The 25,354-nt window shown below is 41.4% G+C and overlaps 1 long non-coding RNA gene across 3 annotated transcripts in view; it reads right to left on the minus strand.

Annotated features, from left to right (window-relative positions):
- Positions 1 to 25,354, minus strand: part of LOC125620395 — a 44,686-nt gene that overhangs the window by 2,646 nt on the left and 16,686 nt on the right. Inside the window, exons 3-5 of one of the 3 annotated variants that reach the window (XR_007352027.1) lie at positions 4,233 to 4,306; positions 3,572 to 3,744; positions 224 to 374 (exon numbers count right to left, since the gene is read on the minus strand). This is a non-coding gene — a long non-coding RNA (uncharacterized LOC125620395). Of the gene's footprint in view, positions 1 to 223; positions 375 to 2,387; positions 3,745 to 4,232; positions 4,307 to 25,354 lie in introns of those variants that run through there. The other 2 variants (XR_007352028.1, XR_007352026.1) reach the window with 2 other exon arrangements.

Here is a 25,354-nt window from a genome sequence, read left to right on the forward strand (position 1 = left end):
AGATTAAGAGAGCTATAAACTAGTCAATTAATCTGAGTTTAAATGGACTGACTTAGTGGTAACTACTGGCAGGTGGGGCATGGTTGGAGGAGGCAGATCACGAGGAGCATGACCTGGGGGTTCATCCTTCCTGTGGCCCCTCCTCGCTCTCTCTGCTTCCTGGCTGAAATAAACATAGCAGCCCTCCTCCACCACACTCTTCTGCCATGGTATGCTGCCTTACCTTGGGCCCAGAGCAATGAAGTTGGCCGTCTATAAACTGAGACCTCTAAATCCATGAGCCCCAAATAAACCTTCTTCTTCAATTGTTTTTGTCCAGTATTTTGGCCATAGTGATGCAAAGCTGACTAAGACTTGGACTTAGTCCCCTTGGACTACAAGAAATGAGAAAAATTATATTAGAAACATATGAATAGTAATTTCATTTTGAACAGACTGCCTCTTCCCCAGGCCAGCACAACACCATACTGAGAGGTTCCCCTGGTTCTACGGTTTCTCCCGTAGGCGAGAAGAAAGCCCAAGGCAAACATTCAGCTTCTTCAGTGTTATGGGGCACTTTCTGGGAGTACCACTTTTATCTGACCTTACAGGGAACGGTGGAGAAATTGCTAGGGCCTATAATCATCTAGTACCACCTATAATCATCTAGGAACAAAAAAAGAGGGCAATGCTAACAACCACTCATAAATAGGTTTTAACAGTGGCACACGTTCCTACCAGCAGTATTGTCTGGTCATACAACTCTGTCATCAGCTCCAAATACATAAGTAACTCAGTAGTTAGCCTCGTCTGGCCAGAGATCAACAGCCCACAGTTGGTCCTAACTGAGGAACCCAGCCAGGAGTCCATCATAGCCATGGAAAATAGCTATCAGCCCCACCTGGGTAAGGAGTCAAGCCAGAATCCCTGCAAACTAAGGAGCATAGTTCATGGTCCCATCCACCTATGGTTCCCAGCCAGACTCCAGTTATATAGTCTGGCCCCCACCACACCAACCACAGAACAGTATGTTCAAAACACTGAATGGAAGGATATATTCAAAATATTGAAATTTTAGGCCAGGTACGGTGGCACATGCCTATAATCCCAGGAGCTCAGGAGAATGAGGTAGGAGGATCACATGTTCAAAGGCAGCCTCAGCAAAAGTGAGGTGCTAAGCAACTCAATGAGACCCTGTCTCTAAATAAAATCCAAAATAGGGTTGGGGATGTGGCTCAGTGGTCAAGTGCCCCTGAGTTCAATCCCTGGTACCCTCACCCCCCAAAAAAAAATATTGAAATTTTAAAAATTGCCAAATAGTTATACTAAGCAAAATGATTCTTCAGAAATAAATGATAGATAAAATCTTAACCAACCAAGAGCTGCAAAAATTTATTACTAGACTTTCCATATAAGAAATGCTAAAGGATTTCTTCAATCTAATATAAAAGATACTAATTAGCAATGTAAAACATATGAATGTATAACATTCACTTTTGAATTTAAATATGCTCATATTTAAAATTATCTATATTGTAATGTTGGTGAATAAAATACTTTTTTAATTTTTATTTTTTTAGTTTTAGGTGGACACAATATCTTTATTTTTTATTTTTATGTGGTGTTAAGGATCGAACCCAGCACCTCGCGCATGCCCTGCAAGCATGCTACCGCTTGAGCCACATCCCCAGCCCCAATAAAACACTTTTAATGTTAACATAAATGTTAAAAAATAATTAAAATAAGTGATAATTTGCATTATCATTAATAACTAATTATTCATAATAATTTATTGTACATGCAATATAAAAATATGCAAATTGTAAAATCAATATAAAATGTGATGGATGAAGAATTAAAAGTATGGAGTTATTGTCTATAATCAATCTTATCAGCTTAAAATAAGCTATTATAACTATATATTTTACATAGACTTTATGGAAACCACAAAAAAAATGTAGTAAATACACAAATTATTAAGAGAAAGGAATCAAAGCATACCACTAGTAGAAGTCATCACAAAGAAGGACAAAAGGAGAAAAATGAAATAATAAAGGAACTACAAAACAGAAAACAACACAATGGCAATAGTGCTTGCATAATGACTATTCTAAATATAAATGTATTAAATTCTCAAAAGATGTGGACTGGCTAGATAGATTTTTTTTTAATATCTTTATTTTTATTGGTTTTTATGTGGTACTAAAGATTGAACCCAGTACCTCACATGTGAGAAGCAAATGCTCTACCACTGAGTCACAATCCCAGCCCTGGACAGATTTTTTTTTAACAGTATTCAACCACAAGCTGCCTACTAGAGATCTACATCAACTTTAAAGGACACAGGGAAGCTTGAGAATAGATCTACAATGCCAACAGTAACCAAAAGAAAGCAGATCTGGCTGTACTTGTATCAAACAAAATAAACGGTCAAAGAGACAAAGAAGGACATTGTGCAATGAAAAGACTCAGTTCATGAAGAGGATAGAAAATTGTAAATACTTCTATCCCAACATTATAGAACTTAAATACAGACATGCGCCACACAATGGCATTTTGATCAGTGACGGACCACATACAAGACAGTGGTTCCATGAGAGTTTGTTGCCTGGGGATATCACCACTATTTTAGTTTAAATAGATCACTGTCTATGAGGTCGGCACAACAACAAAATCATCTTAGCATATTATCCCCTCAATAATGCAGAAAAAGTAATCGATCAGATACAATACCTTTCATGGCAAAGACTCACCAAATTGGGTTTTGAAGGAATGTATCTAATCATAATACAGACCACAGATGATGAGTTTGCAATTAAAATTATACCCAGTGCTGAAAGTTGAAAGCTTTTCCTCAAAACTCAGGGGGAAGACAAGGCTACCCACTCTTACCACTTCTACAGAACATATTCCTGGAAGTTCTACCCTCTAGTACCCTCTAGCAGTTGCTATTCTAGTGTCTACTTTTATGATATCAACATTTTTGGCTTTCATGTGAAAGTAAAAATGTGTATTCATCATTCTGTGCCTGGAGTATTCCACCTAACACAATTTTCTCCAGTTTCACTTATTTTGCTACAAAATGACAGGAATTTATTCTTTTTGTGGCTGAATGATATCCTGTTGTGTGTATATACCTCATTTTCTTATTTTGTATCAAACAAAATAAACTGTCTAAGAGACAAAGAAGGACATTGTGCAATGAAAAGACTCAATTCATGAAGAGGATAGAAAATTGTAAATACTTCTATCCCCAACATTATAGAACTTAAATACAGACATGTGCCACACAATAGCATTTTGATCAGTGACAGACCACATACAAGTCAGTGGTTCCATGAGAGTGGTTGCAATTAAAATTATACCCAATGCTTTGGTGAAGGACATGAACTACACCTCAGGGTAGGCCACATCTTGGTTATTGTGAACAGTGCTGTAACAAACATTCGAAGTGCAATGTCTCTTTGATATACTGATTCCAATTCCTTTGGACATATATCCAGAAGTGGAGTAGCTGGATCATATGGTAGTTCGTTTTTAGCTTTCTGTGGAACTTTCCACTGTTTTCCATTCTGGTCATGCTAATTCATACCAACAGTGGATGAGATATCTCTTTTCTCTGCATCCCTTGCAGCATTTGTTATTTGTTGTCTTTTTGATGATGGCCATTCTTTGGAGTGAGATGAGGTCTCATTGTGGCTTTGATTTGCATTTGCCTGATAATAGGGGTGTTAGTCAGCTTTTGCCATGCTGTGATAAAAATACCTGAAAAGAATAACAAAAAAGAGGGAAAATTCATTTAGGGGGCTCATGGTTTCAGTGACCTCAGTCCATAGATGGCTGAGTCCATCACTCTGGGCCCAAAGTAAGGCAGCATATCATGATGGGAAGGCATGGCCAAAAAAATGCTGTTCCATTTATCCTAGTCAGGAAGCAGAGAGAGCAAGGAAGGGGAAAGGGGCCACAGAGAAGATGAGCCCTTCCAGGGCATGTCCCCAGTGACTCACTTCCAGCCATACCCCACCTGTCTACAGTTACCAGTCATCCCATTTAAACTAGGATGGACTGGTTAGGTTACAGCAATCTTTCACAATCCAATCATTTCACCTTCAAATATTCCTGCATTAACACAGGAGCTTTTGGGAGACACCTCATATCTAAACCATAATATCCCATCCCTGGTCCCCAAAAGCTCACATCAGTCTCACAGTGCAAAATACATTTAGTCCACTCCAAGGGTCCCATAGTCTTACTAGTTCCGGCACTGCCATAAGTTCAAGTCCAATGTCTCCTCTGAGATTCAAGGCAAACTGTTAGCTGTGAACCCCTGTAAAAAATCAAAAGCAAGTTACCTATATCCGGTATATACTGGCACAGAGTAAACATTCCCATTCCAAAACAGAGGAATAGGGGAAAAGAAAGAAGGGATGGAACCAAAACCAAACCAAAACCCAGACTGGCAAACAGGTCCCTTAACTCCATGTACAGAATTGAGGACCCACGGCAGTTTCGTTTGTTGGTCCATAGTCTAGCTTGATTGAATCAAGATATACACTGGCTGAAAATCTTTGTGTGCATGAGGATAGACGTGCTCATCAACTGTTCCGTGTACCTACCCATTTCCTCTCCCACTTTTAATTCCCATTCTTTGTTGTGCATAGAGTCTCAGACCTTTCTAGGAATTTATCAGGGAAATTGATTGTCATTCGTTGCAGCTTCCTTGGAGTTGAGGATGCTAACAGAGAGTAGGTTACTTCCCATTGTTGTTTTTAGCTCCAATGCCACCCTAGAAAAATTTAGCATGACCATCCTAGCTAAATTAACCCTATTCTTGATCACTTCCTGTCTAGTTTCCTATTTTTGTCCTCCTCATAGCACTTATTATCATATAGAATGGTTTTATTATTGGTTTATTATTTACTCTACTAAAATGTAAACTCATGGGCATGAAGTTTGCTTTCTTTTTTCATAGCTATATCTCCATTGCCTCTACTAACAGCTGCAATGTGAGTGGTACTGCGCTACTTGTTGCATGAAGACATAGTTACAAGACACTGGGCAGGGCAGGAAGAAGGAGAGATGCTACAGAGCCAGTTCAAAACTCAACTAGCCAAGCCTCAGTACCATTCCCAGAACTTGACCTCATCTTAAATTAATTAAAATCAATCTAACCCTGTTCAAATCTGGAAAACCTAGGATGACCTGATCTCTCTCATCAACATCTGCCTCACCTCCAGTTGCCATGTTTCTAGTTTGTTGATGTTACATGTCTTTGGCACATTTCATATTCACTGTATCTCATGATCTCCCTGAGCACAATGTACGATTGTGCTCTTCACCCTGGCTTACCTCCATCCTGCCCACCTAATTGTGTTTCAGAAGAATACACTGGGTACGGGCAAAGAAAGAATAATAAACATGGAATTGAAGAAGACAATTTTTTTCTACTCATCATTTGAGACAAAACTGGTACTTTGCCCCAGGGCTGGACTGTGCCAGGATCTTATCTCCTCCAGAGACTCCCTCTGTGCAAGGATTCAGAATAAATGGCTTTGAAGGACTGTCTCCTGGGTGTCTGTGCTCTCTGCCTCAAATGTCTGTAATATGGGATCACATGCACCAGCCTCAAAATCTTTTTAGGCTGAGAAGGTTCACTTGGATGAATCAACAATAAATTTTAAAAGAATGTGCTTGTCCTCCGGTATTTTATGAACTATAGGAGAACCCCTGACTCAAAGAAGCATGATGAAAAGAATTTGAAGGGATGCTGGACAGAACCACCAGCTGGGCTCTGTTCAAACGTAGGTACCAGAGTGCCACCTAGAGGTCAAACTAGTACTGCAGAATTTTTAAAAGCTGCTCATACACAGTTGGGAAAGGAATTTGCTCCTGGAAACCCCTAAGTGATGGAAAACCTTATCATCACAGCCTTGCTCTATGGCAATGATGAGGCAAGCAGGTTTTTCATATCTTAAGTCAAAATCTGCCTCCACTTTCCTGGCCACTTCGCACCACGGTCACTGCCCTTTCTCTGACAGATCCTAGTGTATCGTCTTTAACATTTCATCAGTCCCAAGTCTGAGCACTTTCTTTCTTTCACAAATATTTTTCATGACATATGCTTTGTGCCAGACTCTGTGGCCAGAAATGTGGCTCTGATTATTCACTAGTTAGTTCCTGGGCTGGAAGGGTCATTGTCCCCTTGACAGGGTCCCTCCACATGACAGGAGCACCCTGTATATCAGACATTTGACTCCCCTGTTTGTTAAATGGGATGATAAAACCTACCTAATGGTGTCATAGTAAGGATCAGCAATAGTGTTTATTATTTATATTATATTATAATATATTATTATATTATATTATTATATATTATATTACATTTATATTATATTATATTATTATATTATATTATTATATTACAATCTAGCACAATTCTTAAAATAAAGTACTAAGAAAATGTAAGTTTATACTATTAAAAAATTCTAACTCATCTGTTTTGCAAAATGGTTCTGAACATTAAATTATGTACACATGTAAGATAGACTGCCAGGTGAGACAGTTTAAAACATTTTTCATAAAAAAAAAACAGCTTACCTCAGCAATTTAGCAAGAGCCTCAGCAACTTAGTGGATGCTTTCTCAAAATAAAAAAATTAAAAGGACTGGAAATGTAGCTCAGTCAGTGGTAAAACTCCCCTGGGTTCAATCCCTAGTTCAAAAAGAGAAACTGCCAGTAGTTTCTGACAGTCATTATGATTTTTATCAGCTTGAAATAGATCTTTTATTTTTGTCTGAACCCTTTATTTGTTCTTCACCCTAATTATTATAAACAAAAGACCACAAAGAAGACATTGAGTCATGGGCTTTCTGCAACAGGATTCTTTAAGATTTACAAAGATCACCCTTTGAGAAGCATCCCAGGATTTGGCTACTCAGGAGAAGGGGCTAAATTTGTACAAGGTCAAGCCAATCTCTTCCCTTCTGACAATCATCAAGATTAGACTCTCTCTGACAGATTATCAGACACTTCGTTCTATACAATGTTCTTGGAAAAGTCAGGGAAGGTGGTATTTAAGGCAGACGGGCCTTGAGGCATGAGGTGAAAATAAAGCAATGTGACCTAGTCTTACACCTCAGGTGCAGGCAGCACATCTGGTATGTGGTGGCACTCTTGTTACTGATATTATTGTCCCACGTGGTTAATTGCAAATCCAACCCAGAGCTCAGGTCATCTGGCAGCAACCTCATCTGGGCTCAGTCAGCAACCTCACGGTGAATGCTCGTTCAGTGGCAAGGGCAGGGGATGGCGGGAGAGAATGAAAGGCAGGGTAGCCAGTCCAGACTGCCCACAAAGACACAACTCATAGTTCCCCCTTTTGGGCACATGGTTTTCCCCAGCCCAGAAACACCAGAGAAGCACTTCCAAATAATGCATACCCTTGGGGCATTTCTAATAGGAACAACTTATTGTTTAAGTGGCATGTCTAAAGGGGAACTGCCCACATCGAAGTTTGTTCCTCCTTTGTCTTTTTCCCCATAAATTTTACATATGGGATCCAGGGAGAATCAACAGAGAAGAAAATAAAGTAATAGAGCTTGTGGATGTGACAAAGTCCAGAGGCCTGGACTCATCTCCTCGGTGTGTTGCATTTTCTCTCCCAGTGGACTTTCCATGTTTGCTGTGAGAATAACATGCTCCTAAGTACTGAAACAACACAATGGTCACCCTAAAGAAACAGGAACTTAAAGTTAAACTGCCATCGCTGATTTGCATCTCCATAGTGCAGGTCTCTTTATAATGCACTCTTAATTACACCAGAGGCATGGGGAATAAATCATATTCCCCTGGTCTGTTGTTAAGATCGCCTTATGGATGCAGACTTCGAGACCTATCTTTAAGTTTATTGGTGACAAATATCAGCCCATTGTCCTAATGGCAAAATAACATCAACTGCCACAGAATACAAATTAAATTTAGTGAGGGTCCTCAAAAAGAATCTCTGAATCATAGGCAATAAGAGCTATAAGGGCCCAGAAAAATAGCCCACATCTTTCTCAGCCTCAGAGACACAGTGGAATTGCCTGGGGAGATTTTTTTTAAATGCTACATATAGACCCTACCTCAGAACTATTAAGTCGGAATCTCTAAGGACAGGGCCTCATTATTAGTATTTTTAAAACAACTTCCCAGGTGATTAATAAATGCAGCCTAGAATGAACAGAGCAATATTAAGCAACCCCAGGATTACACAGGCAGAGGCTTTGAGACCCACAGCAGAGGGCCACTTGTGTAGGATTCTCAGGTTGGTTTCCTGCTCCCCCCACCCATAGCTCACCCCTGCCTCTAGGTCTCCACTTCATTCATTAATTAGTCAAAGTTGTATGAAGCAACTACTATGCCAGAAACTCCACTCATGGAAAATCTTCCTCCTACCTCTTAGGTCACCAAACCTTTCCCACTGCCTTTCTAAAAGGCATGGCAAGCACACAGGAGGAATAAGTGCCAGTGTTCTATTGTATATAAGGGTGTCTATCGTGAAGAATAATGAATCATGTATGCCAAAAGAGAAGGGAGGATCTTGAATGCTCTCACCACCAAAAAAAAAAAAAAAGATAAGGTGATATATACACTAATTACTTGACTTTGATTATTTCATGATGCATGTATATATTAAATCATTACATTGTACCCCATAAATATACACAATTATTATATGTCAATTACTTTATTTTAATTTGAAAAAAAAAAAAAAGCATTACCTCCTAAAAGTGGTAGCCTCTGACTAGTTTGACCACCAGAGGGAGCCAAGTGCCCCGCTCATTTTTGAGTAAATACCCAGCCAGGTTGGCCAAATGAAGCAGGGTACAAGCAGAAGGGGACAGGCCCTCCAGGGAGCAGGAAAGGGCTCTGAGCAATGTGGCTGGGCCTGAGACACTACTGCCCACCTGAGGACCATTGACTACTGCAAATACAGCAGGCTTGGCAGGCAGGCACACCTGGGAATGTTCTGGCTGACCACCTCCAACCATCCATCTGTGAAACCACCCTAGAAGGTAGCATGAGGGTCAAATGTGGCCCAAATATAAGTGAGCCTTGAATAGAAAAGGAGCCCAGCCAATAGTAGGTCCCATCTTCTGATGTCCACTCCACACTTTCTGTCTGCCTCCCCACACTTTCTTCCATGCTTGACCTATTTTCTCCTTTTTCTGATCAGGGGCACGATACAGGGAAAGCCTGAGCCCAGAGCAATCACATCTTGATCCTGGGTAGAAACATAGCCTATCAGAAAAGCTGCCCCCTTCTAAGCTAACACTTGGTTCTCCATGATAATTCTGCCTTCAGACCATCAGAGATCTGAAATCTTCTCCTCTTCAAATTTTAACCAATAAAACTTTCTCTACCCTACTAAGATGTCCCCAGTTGTTGGTACCCACATCTGCAGATGACTGTTTCAGTGGCAACCAGGGCTAAGACAAAGGGACGCTCCTGTGTGGTGGTCTGCACACTGCAGGCTCTTAGGCACATCCCCTGGGACAGCAGGCCAGCCTGCTGCTTCCTGTCTGTCTACCTGGTGGCTGCCCCGGCTGCCAGATCATCTTCCCATGAATGATACAAAAGACTGAGCTCTCTAAGATTAGATATTTGTAGTTGGGGGTTTGAACCCAAAGCCAGACCATCTCCCCTAGCCCCCTCCTCACTGTCCTTTTCTCTACCTCCCTTCCCTCTCTTTCTCCAACACACAGGTTGGGGTCTGTCTGTGGGCCAATGCTGACATAGCTCAGCTCTCTTCATGTAAAAACCATTCATTAGGATTCCAGCTTCTTAATTCTTCTCCAGGAGTGCAAACCACTTCCCAAATGACTAGGAGTTGGTCTTCACCAGTAGGGGGAGTGACTGATTCCTCCCAGGGCTGAGAATGAGAAGCACTTTTTTTTTTCCTGCCACACATCTCAACTTCCCCTACTTGCCCCTTCCCAATACATACAGACACACACAAAAGAACACACACACACACACACACACACACAGACATGCACAGACACATACATACACATGGAAACACATTCACACACACATATGCAAAGACACACACACAGAGACACACACACACACACACACACACACTGCTTTGCCACCCAGCTTGAGAGAGCTCACAAACTCTGTTATGGTTTAGACTTCAGGTGTCCCCAATATCTCTTGGATGAGACAATACAAGGTTTAGAGGTGAAATGATTGGGTTACTAGAGTCTTAACATAATCAGTGCCTTAATCCCCTGAGAAGGATTAACTGGGTGGTAGCTATAGGCAGGTGGGGTGCAGCTGGAAGAGGTGGGTCCCTGGGGGTCCCGGGTGGGTGCCTTTAGGGTTCATATTTTGTCCTTATTGAACAGAGAGAGCTCGCTCTCGCGCTCTCTCTCTCTCTCTCTCTCTCTCTCTCCCAGCTGCTTTCCTCTGCCACACAGTTCTGCCCTGATGTTCTGCCTTCCTTCAGGCCCCAATGAATGGAGTAGGAAAGTGAATCCCAAAACAAACTTCTCCTTCTCTAAAATTGTTCTTATCAGGTGTTTTGGACAGAGCAATGAAAAAGCTGATGAAATAAATTCCTTGGGCAGAGGCGCTGTCCCTTTTAGTCCCTGAATCCCCAGCAAAGTCCCTGGCACCTAGTACATGCTCAATAAATGTCTGTTGAACAGGACAGAGCCACAGAGGAGCCAACCCAGCAGTCTTTTAGAACAGCAATGAACAAAATGAGTCCTGTCTATAGTCCCTGCTGATTAAATCCTGCATATAAAGTTCCTACTGGAAGATTTTACATGGTAAAACAATTTCCAAGAGCCACCTCCCTTCCTTTCCCACAGAGCCCAGACCCCATCTTGAGCCCCAGTGATGTGCCTCCCCCCTCTGTTGGCTGTGGCCTTGTTGTAAAGGACAATTCTTAAGGAGCTTTCTGGCATTTTTTTTTTGGCCTGATTTGTGCTCCCAGGAAAGCTGGGACCTGGGGAACCCCATCATCAGACAGTGTCTGCCTTCTGGAGACTGTTTCCATCTGAGGTTTCTTGGGCAACACTGGAACCCAGGTTGGCCGGACTCTGGATCCTGTGCTTGAAACCGCTGTGTGTATCTCCAGGACCATTAGCAAGGAGAGTTCTCCAGATGTGACTAAAACGGCAGATGTAGGAGCTACAGCAGAAAGTGTGCAGGAGGAGCCAAGCCTAGTGTCCAGAGGGGGCATGATGATTGTCAGTGACACCTCAGAGGCTGAGTGACTGTACAGAAGGGCATTTGCTTATTCATTCCTAAAAAAGAGGAGTTACAGAATACAAAGTGAAGGTTCTAGAATCAGATGGAACCAGGTTTCTACCTGGCCTCTACCACCAGAAAGCTAGGTTACCTTGGGCAAGGCACCTGAGCTTCTTGCTCTCACTCAACTATAAATTTGAGAATAATTATAAACCTATTTCAAGGATTGTTGTGGAGATTAAATGAGATCACACACACAATGCAGTTAGCTAACCCTCACAAAAGTCTTACGGGCTATCTATTATCTCCATTTTACAGATGAGGAAACCGAGGCACTGAGAAGGGAAGGAAGTTTTCCAAGTTTTCATAGTTTGTCACTGGCAAAAGTGGGGTGCAGAAAACAATTCTGTCTGACCCACTAGTCTCTGCTCTTTCTCAGGATGTGTGGTGTCCCCTGTGGTTTGGGCCCTGATCACCATGGCCTAGACAAACCAGTCTCATTGCCCTTAGAATCTGACCTGTATGATTCCCTTTCCCAAGGTCCTTTGCAGCACCAAAATCTGCCTCTTCTATGCTCTGGTTCTTTGCTAGGTTTGGGGAGAACAAAACCCCACAGTTTGCCAGCAATATGTCCACTCATAAAGGCTGCCTTGTTCCTTGTCTGCAGCGGAAGAAGGTACTGCCTCCAGGCCCCCAAAACTGACCTGCACAGCTCTCCACTACCCCAGAAGCCACTGCTTCTGGTACAAGGCTGGTACAGGGGCTGTCCTTTGCTTCTAGGGATCTTGGCCACCTCCCCTTCCCTCTCCATCCCACTCAGCTCAGGACCTGGGCGGGTTGGTCTCAGAGCCCTCCTTTCCCCTTATCCAGAGGGCAAGGCCCCCTCCCCACCCAAGTCTGGGAGTAGCCATCTCAACACCATGAGCAAAAAGTAGGCCTTTATGACCCTAACAGATGGCCAAAACATGAAGATCAGCCTGGGTGGTTGTTTTAAATTATCCCCCTGCAACAGATCTCGGTCAGGACGAGGTGAGGCCCAAGACACTGCCATGCAAACTCGGGGAACACCTGACGCTGGCCCTGGGGGCTGTGCTGCTCTAATGCCCCTGACTCGAGGTCTTGGGGCAGAGCACCAGTCATTAACACTCAGTCAGGACCCCCAAGGTGAAACTGACAAAGAGCAGGTTTCTGTGTCAGACACACCTGGGTCACATCCCAGCCACACTGCCTTCTAGGCATGCAGTTGGGGGTCTAATGACTTCCCATCTGTGAGCCTCAATTACCCTGTCCCTGGGCTCCCCTCCCTTGTGCCTAATTTTAGAGTGATCATGAGGATTATGTGAGGTATTATTCATCCACTGAATGGTCCAGAGCAGGGAGAAATTGGACTCCCTCGTTTCTACATCCATCTCTACCAGGGGATCTCACACCAGTGTCCCCAGCTCAGCATTTGTTGTAATACTGCAATGCATTGAGAAAATATCTCTCTCTCTCTCTCTCTCTTTCTCCCCCTCCCTCCCTCCCTCCCTCCCTCCCTCTCTCGGTCTCCCCCCTCCCTCTCTTCTTCCCTTCTAGGTATGGGNTTTTATCTCTTTCTTTCTTTCTTTTTAACTTAGGAGGTGGCCAAGGTTCAGAAAGATGAAGTATCTTGCCAAAGGTCATGCAGCTAAAGGATGTCAGAGTCAGGACAGGAAGCCAAGCCCATATCCCCGAAGCCTACCCTTATGGCTGCAGCTATAGTCTCTTCTCCATAACTAAGAACCACCCCCTTCCCTGTGGCTCCTCTCCCCATGCCCAGAATTCCTGGAGGTCAAGGCAAGGGACACAAAAGGAGCCAAGTGCATCTCAGGGGCCACAGCATGGCTTCAAGCCCATTGGCTACGTATTCATCCAGTACTCTCCAGACTGAAGCCGTAAAATCATGGCCTTATTTAGTGTCTCTCCCAGGTTATGTCATAGGCAGCTCCGCCACTCTTGGCTAGGAATATTATTTCAAATAACTCATGCAGACAGCTGTGTAACCAAGAGAAAAGATAGATGGGTCCCGAAATGCCCCTTTGCTGTAGATCACAAACCCCACTCCCCTCCCCTCCCCCAAGCTACCCGGACAGAAAGAGGTCAGTGATTAATTATGCTAAGATAAACAGAGTTAATTTTCTTCCTGGATAAAACTAATTACAACTGTGTTTGTTTTGGTAGGACACGGAATTACTGTCCCCGGTGACAAATCTTCCTAATTGAAAAGAGTGTTTATTTTAAAGGGGTGGGGGTGGGGGTCACTAAACAACAGTTAGCTAGTGTTTTCCCCATTTTTCATTTGAAGAGGGACTGTGATTAGGTGTTAGCCTCAAAGAGCATACAAACTCTCTCTCCCTGGGCCCGCCTCCCTCCAGCCTGCTGGTCAGCCCCGGAGCATGAGGGAGAAGCGTTTGGCAGTTTAGAGGCAATTTCCTAGAAGAATCCATGCCCCGTGGCTGATTAGCCTTTAGTGGTTGGTGAGTTCGGGTGAGCACTCTCTTTAGCAGCCCAGTGTGACTGGCCTGAGATAGTAGAGTAAATTGAGGCAAGGGATGGAGGATGAGGCTGGAGAGTTGGCATTTGGATCATGACAGTTGTGTTTACTAGGGCTGCCAACCAATTACCACAAACTGCCATTTAGAAATACCATTTCTGCCACAGAAATGCATTGTCTCCGTTTCTAGAGGCTGCAGTTCAAAATCAAAGTATTGGCAGGGGCGTGCTCCCTCCAAAGGCTCTAGGAAAGGACACTTCTTTGCCTCTTTCAGCTTCTGCTTCAGCCCCAGGCCTTCCCAGGATTGTGGCAGCATGTCTCCCACCTCTGCCTCTGCTTCTGAGGACCATCCTCCCTCTATGCCTATGTGTGTGTCCAAACTTCCTTCTTCTTATATGGGTCCCATTTGTATTGGATCAGGGGTCCACTATACCCCAGCATGACCTCATCTTGACGAATTGCATTCCAACAGCTCCATTCCCAAATAATGTCACATTCTGAGATACCAGGGGTTGGACTTCAACATGCCTATCAGGGGACGTGGTTCAATTCATGACACAGATTACAGAGACCACTCTTAAAAGAGTGTGGAATGAGCAGAGGGAAGACAGTGAAAGGCTGTAAATGATGAAGTATTTTTGCTTTTGTTTTGTTTTAAGAAGAGTTCTCTGGGTCTCATGTGGAGGATTTGCTGGCAGGTAGGGACCCAAAGTAGGAAAACCAGTTAGGTAAAAACTTGTTAGATTTGGGCTGGGGATGTGGCTCAAGCGGTAGCCCGCTCACCTGGCATGCGCGCGGCCCGGGTTCGATCCTCAGCACCACATACAAACAAAGATGTTGTGTCTGCCGAAAAACTAAAAAAAAAATAAATATTAAAATTCTCTCTCTCTCTCCAAAAAAAAAAAAAGTTGCTAGGATAATGATGTGAGTCTTCATCTTACCTGAACTTGGACAGTGATAGAAAAGGTCCATTCAAGAGAATTTGTGGTGAGAATGTTAAGAGCCCCAAGATTTGATGATCAGAGAACATGGCGACTACTGGGATGCCGGGGGAGGAGTTAAGGAGAGGGAGGATCCTAGAACAACTTAGGGCTTTCCGACTAAGCCACTGAGCTCCAGAGGAAAAACAGGTTGGAGAGGAAATTAGCTCAGTTTGGGGTAGGAGCATTTGAGCTTTCTGATCAGAGAGGTTTCGGGTAGATAGATGTAAGGGATCCAAAATTAATGGGAACACATTGCTCTGGACATACAGATTTAGAAGCCATCAAGAAACAGAAGATCATGGAATCAGCATAAAGACTACAGAGACTGAGAAATAAAGGTACGAGAGAGAAGCCTGAGGAGTCCATCAAATAATAGAACCAAAGAGAAAAGAGGAGCCAAGGGACTGGACTGAGAAAATGCAGTCTCAGAGTGGGCAGAAAAACAGAAGCATCAGCCAAGGTCTGACTTCTCAGGCTTCTCAACCCAGTGCAAACTAACCTCTGGCCTCAAAGGCATACACAGCACTACTGACCCTACCATGGCTTCTCCTAGATGGATGCCTAGATGCTGATTATCCACCACAGGGTGCATGTGTGTGCATGTGAATGTGTGTGTTGCCAAACTCTAGCAAGCCCTCCAGGGCATCATGGAGTATGCACTGTCTGCTTCTCTTGAGTCCCTTTCAGCCTCCCTGAATAAGGTTCAGCACAAAGCAGCTGCTCATTGGTAATATGTAAATAAATGTAAATAAGTAAACCACCATCAATCACTCATTTAGTACCAGTTATAGTTAAGGTTCTCTATCAGAAACCTAACATAGGGACCCAAATTAGATAGGTGATACTAAATGTTGACCAAAGGAAAGGGGGAAGAGAGGAGACCGGCAACGGCTGTCAGGAATACTTAGAACGATATTAGCAAGAGTCTCCACAGGAGAGGCTGCTGGGAGTGAGATGTAGAAGAAAGAATAGGGACTGAAAGTCAGGCACCTGGACCCTGCTCCTCTCTCACAGGAACGCCCTGTGGAGATCATTTAGCTTTCAGATCCCAGTTTGCCCATCTACAAAGCCAGGGGCCTAGGTTCTAAGATTTTTCCAAGATACCTGGGCTTGGAAATGTGGAGCCCGGTTAATTCCTTCTACCAGTATAAATAGAAACTTCATAAATTTTCTCCTGTAATTTTTTTATTTGTTCTTTTTAAATATACATGAAAGTAGAGTGTATTTTGACGTATTATACATACATTGAGTATAACTTTTTCTGATTAGGATCCCATTCTTGTGGTTGTACACGACATGGAGTTTCACTGGTGGTGTCTTCATATGTGAACATAGGTGAGTTACGTCTAATTCATTCTACTGTCTTTCCTCTTCTCATCCCCTCTTCCCTTCATTCCCCTTCATCTAATCCAATGATTTCTATTCTCACCCCTCACACACATTATTGTGTGTTAATATCCACTGAGAGAACATTTGGCCTTTTGTTTTCTAGGACTGACTTATTTCACTTAGCATGATAGTCTCCGATCCATTCATTTATCAGCAAATGTCATAATTTCATTCTTCTTTAAGACTGAGTAATATTCCATGGTGTGTGTGTGTGTGTGTGTGTATCACATCTTCTTTATCCATTCATCTGTAAAGGGAACCTAGTTTGGTTCCATAACTTTGCTATTTTACATTGAGCTGCTATAAACATTGATGTGGCTGGATCATTCTAATTTTAGTCCTTTGGTATATACTGAGGAGTGGGATAACTGGGTCAAATGGTGGTTCCATTCCAAGTTTTCTGAGGAATCTCCATATTGCTTTCCAGGGTGGTTGCACCAATTTGCAGTGCCACCAGCAATGTATGAGTGTGCCTTTGTCCCCACATCCTTGGTAGCATTTATTGCTGCTTGTATTTTTGATAATTGCTATTCTGACTGGAGTGAGATGGAATATCATATTCCTATCCCATTGACAAAGATTCTTAGTTTGGTCAAACTTTTGTTAGGCTTCTCCTAGGCCCATGTGTACACTTCCTTTTTAAAGCTGTTTTAGCAAATAACACTGCCAAGGCAATTTACCTAGGATTTCTCACCCTCACAAGAGATATGGATATATCTGATCATCATCAATATATGATCAAAATTCATCACTCCCCACTCTTCGTATCTGATCATCCTGAACTGCCTGCCTTCAACAGAATTCTAGTTGGTTGGTTCAGTCAGAAATCCCCCCAGACCTGATGTCTCCTCTTAGCATTTTTCCATCCTCCAATCCTCTGCATCTTGGCTGTAAACCTCCATTTATTCCTGGTGCATTCAAAATGGGCCTAAATTCCATATTAGGGCTGCTCTCCTCCTATTACAATAGCCCTGAGTAAAACTTGTCTTATCACCTTAACTTTTGTCCAGCTCTGACTCTCCTTGATGCCTCAGACACTGAGGCTCAAAGAAGTTTTAATTTGCCCCAAAACTTGGAGAAACGGGAGCGGGGTCTACAGGACTGCAAAATTGCTGGGAGGCATGGGAGAACATTCTGGTGGCAGTGGTAAGATGGCAAGCAGACAGCATTGCAGGGCGACTGAGAGACAACAGGGTCTCTGGAGACAGGTCACTAAAGTATGAATCCTGATTCAGAAAAAAAAAAAAAATCCACACAGTTTTGATTATCTGGGGACTCTAAACATTAAAAAATCACTCATTCTGAATTGCAAAAGCTCAGTCTAGGGATCTGGCCTGTGCTGCTTCAGTGTTACACACTTCATGCTTATGTGTGGCTGCTGCTCTTTGCAATACTCTAAAGCTGGAATACTTCCAAACACAGACCCTTACAACAAGCTGAATCAAAGATACTTTCAAAGCTTTTTAAAAATATGCATGCCTGGGTTGTGCACCAAACTCACTGCATTAGAATCTCAGGGCAGAGCTTGCACATTTGTGTTCTGAGAAATCTCCCAGCCGAGCCTGTGCTCAGAGGCACTGGCAGGACCCTGATGTGCAGCTGGTGCACCTCATTTCCCAATCAGCACCTGCCGCCTGGTGCACACGGAAGGTACTGCAGGGATCCTACCTATCCAAGCAGTTGCCTGCAAAGGGTGGAGGAGGATTCTGGCATTTCTCATCTGGGCTCAAATCCTCACTCTGACCCTGTCCGGCAAGGGAACCAGAGGTGCACTTAGAAAAGCTGGATAGAAATCTAGTGTCAGATGTGGGCTGTCTCCAGGGAGAGGAAGGAAAGGTTCCCTTTTTCTCTTGTGAATAGGGAAAGTGGGTTTTTCTTTGCAAAGATATTGTTATTGGAGTGGTGATGGAGATGGAGTAATGATGGAGGGGCAGTGAAGATATGGAGGAAAAAATAAAGCATGTGTGTGGGTTCACTTGGGCTCTTGCAGTTGTGGTGATGAGGGTAGACAATAAAAAAAAAAAAACAAAAAAAAAACAGCTGATCCTTGGATAGAGCTGACCACGTGCCAGAAACGATCCAGGGATGTTGCCAGTATTAACACTTTGTTCCTTACATAGCCCAGTGAAATAGGCACTCCTGCTAGGCCCACTTTACAGACAAAGGAACTAAAATACAAGATCAGTGGTTTATTTGATATCTTTCAGCTGGACATGGTTCTGTGAGCTCTGATCCAACATTTCATCCACATAAGTGACGTGTTTTCCTAACATGCCCTTTTCCTCGACCACCTCCATTCCACCAGGTAAGCTGTCTTTGCCCCATTAGGAAATGGACCCACAGAAAATAGCGGAGGGAAATGAAAAACACTCGGAACATGAGCAAAAATGTTTGGACAAACACTGAGTGTGAGATGAGTTAAATTAAAGAGAATGAGGGGCTTTTTTAATATAGTTTTTTAGTTGTCAGTGGACTTTATTTATTTATATGTGGTGCTGAGACTAGAACCCAGTGCCTCACAAATGCTAGGCAAGTGCTCCACCACTGAGCCACAACCCCAGCCCAGGAGAATGGGCTTTTTGTGGAGTGGAGAGGTACATGTGAATTCTCTGTATTCCACAATTAGGTCAGTCATGCCTCAGTTTCTCTTATCTGTAATATAGAGGAAGTAAATTACCGCCTATCTTCTAGGTTGCAAAGAGCAATTAAGATAATGTATGTTCAGCACTGGGCACAGTGCCTATGTCAATGTTCAGCAACCAATGTTAGCAGACTAGCTATAACCAGTTTATTGAGAAGACTTAATTTATTGGAGTCTAAGAATAAATCTCACTCAATTTATGATCTCCGGTCACTGCAGTTAACTATGATCTATCCAATCTCTCAGTCTCATCTCCTAAAAATATCTCCAGGCAGATCCCATGGCTTTCCTATCGATATCAGTTACTAAAACCCCAGTCCAGTCTAGTTCCCAACTCCAATCTCATATCTAATTTCAATAGAATTTCCTCTCCTCCCTTCAAAGTTTGCCAGACTTATAACTCAAGTTACAGGAATGGGAAGGGAGTGCAGTCTTATCTTTTACTCGTCTTTCTTCTCTGGGTCTAAGCCTTTCTTGTTGAGAGGTAAGAAAGGAAAGTAAGAGGATTAGTGGAGGTCACCTTTAAAAAGAGGCTGATTGTTGTCGATGAGAAGAGGTCCCTTCTCTTGCACGGTGGCCCTCTATTGCTGGTGCCCTCTGCCAAACATGTTGGTCTCTATTATGGTTTGGATACAAGTTGTCCCCCAAAAGCTCCTGATTTGATGCAGAAATCTTCAGAGGTAAAGTGATTGGTCTCTGGAGCTAAAACCTAATTTGGATGGACTGGCTGAGTGGTAACTGTAGGCAGGTGGGGCATGACTGGAAGGAGCACGCCTTCGAAGGTTTCATCTTCACTACGACTCCTTTCCCTGTCTCTCTCTTCTGCTTCCTGCAGCCATGCCCTTCCACCATGATGTTTTGCCTTGCCTCAGGCCCAGACCAAGAGAACTGGCCAACCATACTAAACTTCTGAAACTGTGAGCCAAAATAAACTTTCCCTCCTCTAAATTGTTCCTGTCAGGTATTTTGGTCACAGTCAAAAAAAAAAAAAAAAGCTGACTAACACAGTCTCCTGGTAGACAATGTGAACTATGAGTTTTTGGAGGCAGAGGTTTATCTTTATGCCAGCTTCCTCAATCCCTGAGGACCCCACAGGGAGGGGTAGCCAGGTCTCCCTTTGTTCTATTCCACAGTCCATGCTTCCTCCCTGGCTGCATGTCACCTTATCTAGTCCAAAACTATCAGGGCTTCCACTGTCTCCTCTACTTTCTGTCCTTTCCTTATAACAGAACATGGAAGCCTTCTTCTACACTCTCCAAAGGCCAGGGGGAAGTTGGGGAGGCAGGCACAAAACAGACCATCTTCTTCCCTGGAAAATTCCACAAGAGTGCCTGCTGTCCCTTCAGAAGTGGGTCACCCCACCAGGCTCCAAGACAGCAGAGATCTTTTGATGCCGAAACATTTGAACTTTTTCCCAAAAAGGGGTCTTGCTCAGTAGTGGGGAATAATTCCACTAGACTGCTCAGATATGCCAAGCGAATTTAAAAAAAAAAAAAAAAAAAAAAAAGCAAGACTTGATAAGATCAAACTGTTTCTAAGTAATTTAATACATCTCAGGGGGAAAAAAAAGTTCAAGAAGATTTATGAGAATAAAAAAGATCCACCACCCAACAAGATAAGTCAAAATTTCTGTATCTAATCAAATATTACCAGACTTGCAAAGAAGCAAGCACACAGGAGGATCATTGATAAATCAAAACAGTTCAAGAACGGAGAAAGATTTGAAATCAGCAGGCTAGGATGTCAAAATTACTATAACTGTAGTCTATACATTCAGAGTAAAGTAGAAACATGGGAGATGTCAAAAATACTCAAAAAGTCCCTAAAGATGTAAAATACAATGTTCTAGATAAAGAAAGGCTCTGGATAAGATTAAGGGTACATTAAACTCAGCAGAAAAAAAGATTAGGTAACTTGAAGACATAGTAATAAGAAAGAGCAAATTAAACATAAAGAAGAAACAAAATAGTAAAGTTCGATATAGAAATCAGTAAAATAGAAAATGGTACAATAGAAAAAAAATCAACAAAATTAAGAGCTGATTCCTTAAGAGCAACAATAACTAATCAGCCACTCATTGGGTTAAAGGAAGAAGATACAAATTACGAAATTAGGAATGGATGGGTGAAGTCACTGAAGATTCTACAAATGTAACAAATTAATAACAGAATAGCATGAGCAATTTTATACCTGTAAATTTAACAACTCAATCGAAATGCACCAATTCCTTAAAAGACACAAATCTGCTACGGCTCAGCCAAAAAGAAATAGATACCATTGATATTGATGAAATAAAATTCGTAGTTTAGAACTTTTTCACAAAGAAAACTCTAGTTTCTTCACTACTGAACTCTGCCAAACACTTAAGGGGAAACAATACTAATTCTACATAAACTTTTTCTGAAAATCGAAGGAGAAAGGCTTCCCCTGCTCATTACCTGTTGCCAGCATTGCCCTGATACTGAAACCAGATAATGACATTACCAGAAAAGAAAATGACAAACCAATAGCTTTCAAACACAGATGAAAAATTCAAAGCAAATTTTTAGGAAATCAAAGCCATATTAAAATTTCACAAATCAAATCCAATATATGAAAAAGGTAATAAAACATGGTCAAGTGAAGTTTTTCCAAAGAATGCAGATGAGTTTAAGTATTCAAAAGTAAATGCAAGTTCTGCAGATCTGTTACACAACAGTGTGAATATAATTAACAATATTGAACTATACACTTAAAACTAGTTCAGATGACAAACCTTACAGTTTTACCACAATTAAAATTTTCTTTAAAAAATACAATTCACTATATTAATAAGACAAAAAAGTTCATGTGAACAATAGAAACCAAAAATTATTTTAATAAAATCCAACATCCTCATAAAATCTGATGACTCCTGAAAAAAAATAGTAATCAAAAATAATTTCTTCAACTTGAAAAGGGATATATACCAAAAGAAAAAGCTAACATTTTAATGGTAAAAACTAAATATTTTTCCTCTAATATTAGGAATAAAAAGGGACACCTACTTTGACTTTTTCAACATTTTTCTACATATTAGTGACAGAGCAATCAGGAAGTAAAAGAATAAAAGGAACCCAAATTGAAGATGATTCTAAAATTTGTGTGGCAAGACAGAGGACCTATAATAACAAAAACAATTTTAAAAGAAAAGTGTTGATGTAATAACTCTACCTGATTTAACATTGGAAAAGAATGAATAGCTCTTCTTATTCCCAGGCAATATAATTGTCTATGTAGAAAATAATAATATCTTTGAAAAAGGACCTAGAATCAATAAGTAAATTGAGCAAGATTGTAAAATATAAAATCAATATACAAGAATCAATTACATTCCCATATACTAGCAAAAATGCTAGAAGGAATATATTTTTAAAGTATATTTACAACAGTGTCCACCAAAAACATGCTAAATAATTAGGGATAAATCTGATGAAGACCTGTACACTGAGAACTACAAAGTAACACTGAAAGGAAGATATAAAAACATAAAAGACATACCTTGCTTAGGGGTCATAAAACTCAACATGGTTAAGATGTCAGTGCTTTCCAAATTAATCTATAGATTCATTCAACCCCAACTAAAATCCCAGAAGGCTTTTTGCACACACTGACAAGCTGATCCTAAAATCCATGTGGCAATGTAAAGTATCTAGAATAACTAAAACAATTTTGAAGAAGGATAAATGGGATAACTAGTTGATTTCAAGAATTATTATAAAACCACTGTAATCAAAAGTATGACATTGGACCCAAAACAGATAAATAGATAAAAGAAACTGAATGCAGAACCCAGAAATAGACCCACATATATCCGGACCACTGATTTTTGATAAAGATGTAAAGGCAATTCAGGAAAGAAATGAAAATCTTTTCAACAAACGTTAGAACAATTAAAGATGCACAGGCAACACAAAAGAAAGAAGGAAAGAGAGAAAGAAAAAGAAAGAAAGAAAGAAAGAAAGAAAGAAAGAAAGAAAGAAAGAAAGAAAGAAAGAAAGAAAGAAAGAGTGAGTTCAATCCATAACTCACACCATATATAAAAGAAACTAACTCAAATGGTCATAGGCCTCAGTGTAAATCATAAGTGTATAACACTTTTTAGAAAAAAATACAGAAGAAAATCTTTGTGATCCTAAGATATGCAAAAGTGTTAGCACACACATCAAAGTAAGATTCATAAAAAATTTTTGATAAATTACACTGTCAAAATTTCTTCATGTCAAAAGACACTCAAGGGAATAAAAATACCAGCTACATACTGGATGAAAATATTTACAGAGTTGCATTTAATAATGGACTTGTATCCAGAATCTGTAAAGAACTTTCAGACCCAATAAAAAGAAAAGAAACAACTTAATGAAACATGAACAGTGTTTGAACAGACATTTCACCAAAAATACATGTGGGTGGCAAATAAGCATATAAAAAGTTGTTTGTTATTATTACTAATTTTACAATCATGATGGAAAAACAATACACACGTACATAAATGAGTATAATTAAAAAGTCCAATCACACTGATGTTGGCAAGTATATGGAGAAACTGAACTCTTGTACATTGCTGATAGGAATGTAAAATGGCAGAAGTGCTTTGGAAAATAATTTGGCAGTTTTTTTTTAAATGTACACCTACAATATGATCTAACTATTCCACTGAAGACATATTAATATATATATATTCACAAAAAGACTTCCACATGAACAATTGTAGGCAACTTTATTAACTCCAATCTGGAATTAATCAAAAAGTCCACCAACAGGTGAATGAATAAACTATTGTATATACATACCATGAAATGCTACTTAACAATAAAAAAGAAGGAACTATTGGTATAGCAGCAATAGGGATGGATTTCAAAATGTTTATGCTGAGTGAAAGAATTCAGACCAAAAAAAGTATTTACCATATGATTCTATTTATATAAAAGTCTAGAAAATGCAAACTGATCAATTACAGCAGAAAGTAGATCAATAGTTGCCTGGGAAGAGTGGGTAGGGGGATGAAATGGGGAAGTAATAACTAAAGGGCAAACTTCTACAAAAGAAAACCGAGGGTGATGGATCTAGTCACTATCTTTTTTGTGGTGATGGCTACAGGGGTGTATATAAATGTCAATACTTATAAAATTGTTCATTTTAAATATGTAGCATGTCAACTACATCCCAATGAAGTTTTTTTTGTTGTTGTTGTTTGTTTGTATTTTCAGAAGCAACAGCAAAAGATGGCAGTCTCTACTTTGTGTGCCCTCAAATTCCAATGAACAGAGGCCAAACTCTAACTAGAACTTCCCAGAGTTCTGGTGTGCTATAGTTGCAGGTCTAGATGGGTCTGCAGGTTCACATCAGCAAGCATCTGACAGGGAATGAAAGTCTCTTGACCCCTTTCCTGTAGGCACTCCCAACATCCAGAGGTCTATCTCTGAGAAACTCCTCTCTTACTTGGAGACCTAAGAAGAAGAGGTATCCTTTTCTAGAAACTGCACTCCCCTGGGGGCTATGACGTATTTCTCTACTGATCTGTCTGTTATACAGGCCGGGGGGTTGTGGGGTTCTTGACAGCTGCAGGTGAGATTAGGTATAGCTGGGGTGTTTATAAAAGAGGTATTTGCTCCCAGTTGCTAGCAGTTACAGTGAAACCTCTTGTTCAGATAGAAGAGTCAAGAGGCCCACAGGAGGGAGGGAGTCTTGCTGAGGCTCAGACCTTGCCTGGAGGAGAAGGTTTCAGATGTGGGGTGTGGGTAGGAGCAGCCATAGGCCCAGAAAGCTTCAAGCTGCATATTGAGCTAAGTCAACAAATCTTTAATGAGTTCTGTCCTGGGGGAATCAAGGGTTGGATCAGCCAGATCTTGAAATCAGCAGAGTTTTGTCCCAGGCTCTTCCCCCACATTCTTCCTCCCTCTTTTGTTCCTCCTTTCAGCAATCACTGTTGCTGAACAAAGAGACGCATAATTCTCGTAGGTCTAATATTTTCCTACTATGAATACCATTTTTAACACACAATTGTTTCGTCTCAACCAAAAAAAAATAATTTGAATATTGGTGTTAGCCAGCTGTTTGTCCCTGTGACCAAAATACCTGACAAAAACAAATTAAAAGAGGAAACATTTGTTTGGGGCTCATGGTTTCAGAGGCCCCCTTCATGGTTGGCTGCCTCTATTGCTCTGGGCCCAGGGAGGCAGAACATCATGGCATAAGGACATAGCACAGGAAAGCTGATCAGTTCATGGCAGAGGTGAGAGGAAGCCCGAGGGACAAGGTATAATTTCCAAGGCTAAACCCGCAGTGACCTATCTCCTCCAGCCATGCCCCACCTGCCTACAATTCCACCTAGTACAGCAGTAATCCATCAAGTGGATTAAACCACTGATGAAGTTTACAGATCCCATAAGCCAATCATTTCACCTCCTTCATTAACGAAGGACCTTTGGGGAGATGCCTCATACCCAAACCATATAACAGTATTCAACTCATGAACATGTCATGCTGATTCAAGCAGGTTTTAATGTTGCCTGCTGTATGCTGATCCCTATTCTGGATATTCTGAGCAAGACAGAAAAAAAGAGGAATAAATCCTTGTAAGGATTC

Source organism: Marmota marmota, unplaced genomic scaffold (assembly GCF_001458135.2).
Source record: "Marmota marmota marmota unplaced genomic scaffold, marMar, whole genome shotgun sequence".
Classification (NCBI taxonomy): Eukaryota; Metazoa; Chordata; class Mammalia; order Rodentia; family Sciuridae; genus Marmota; species Marmota marmota.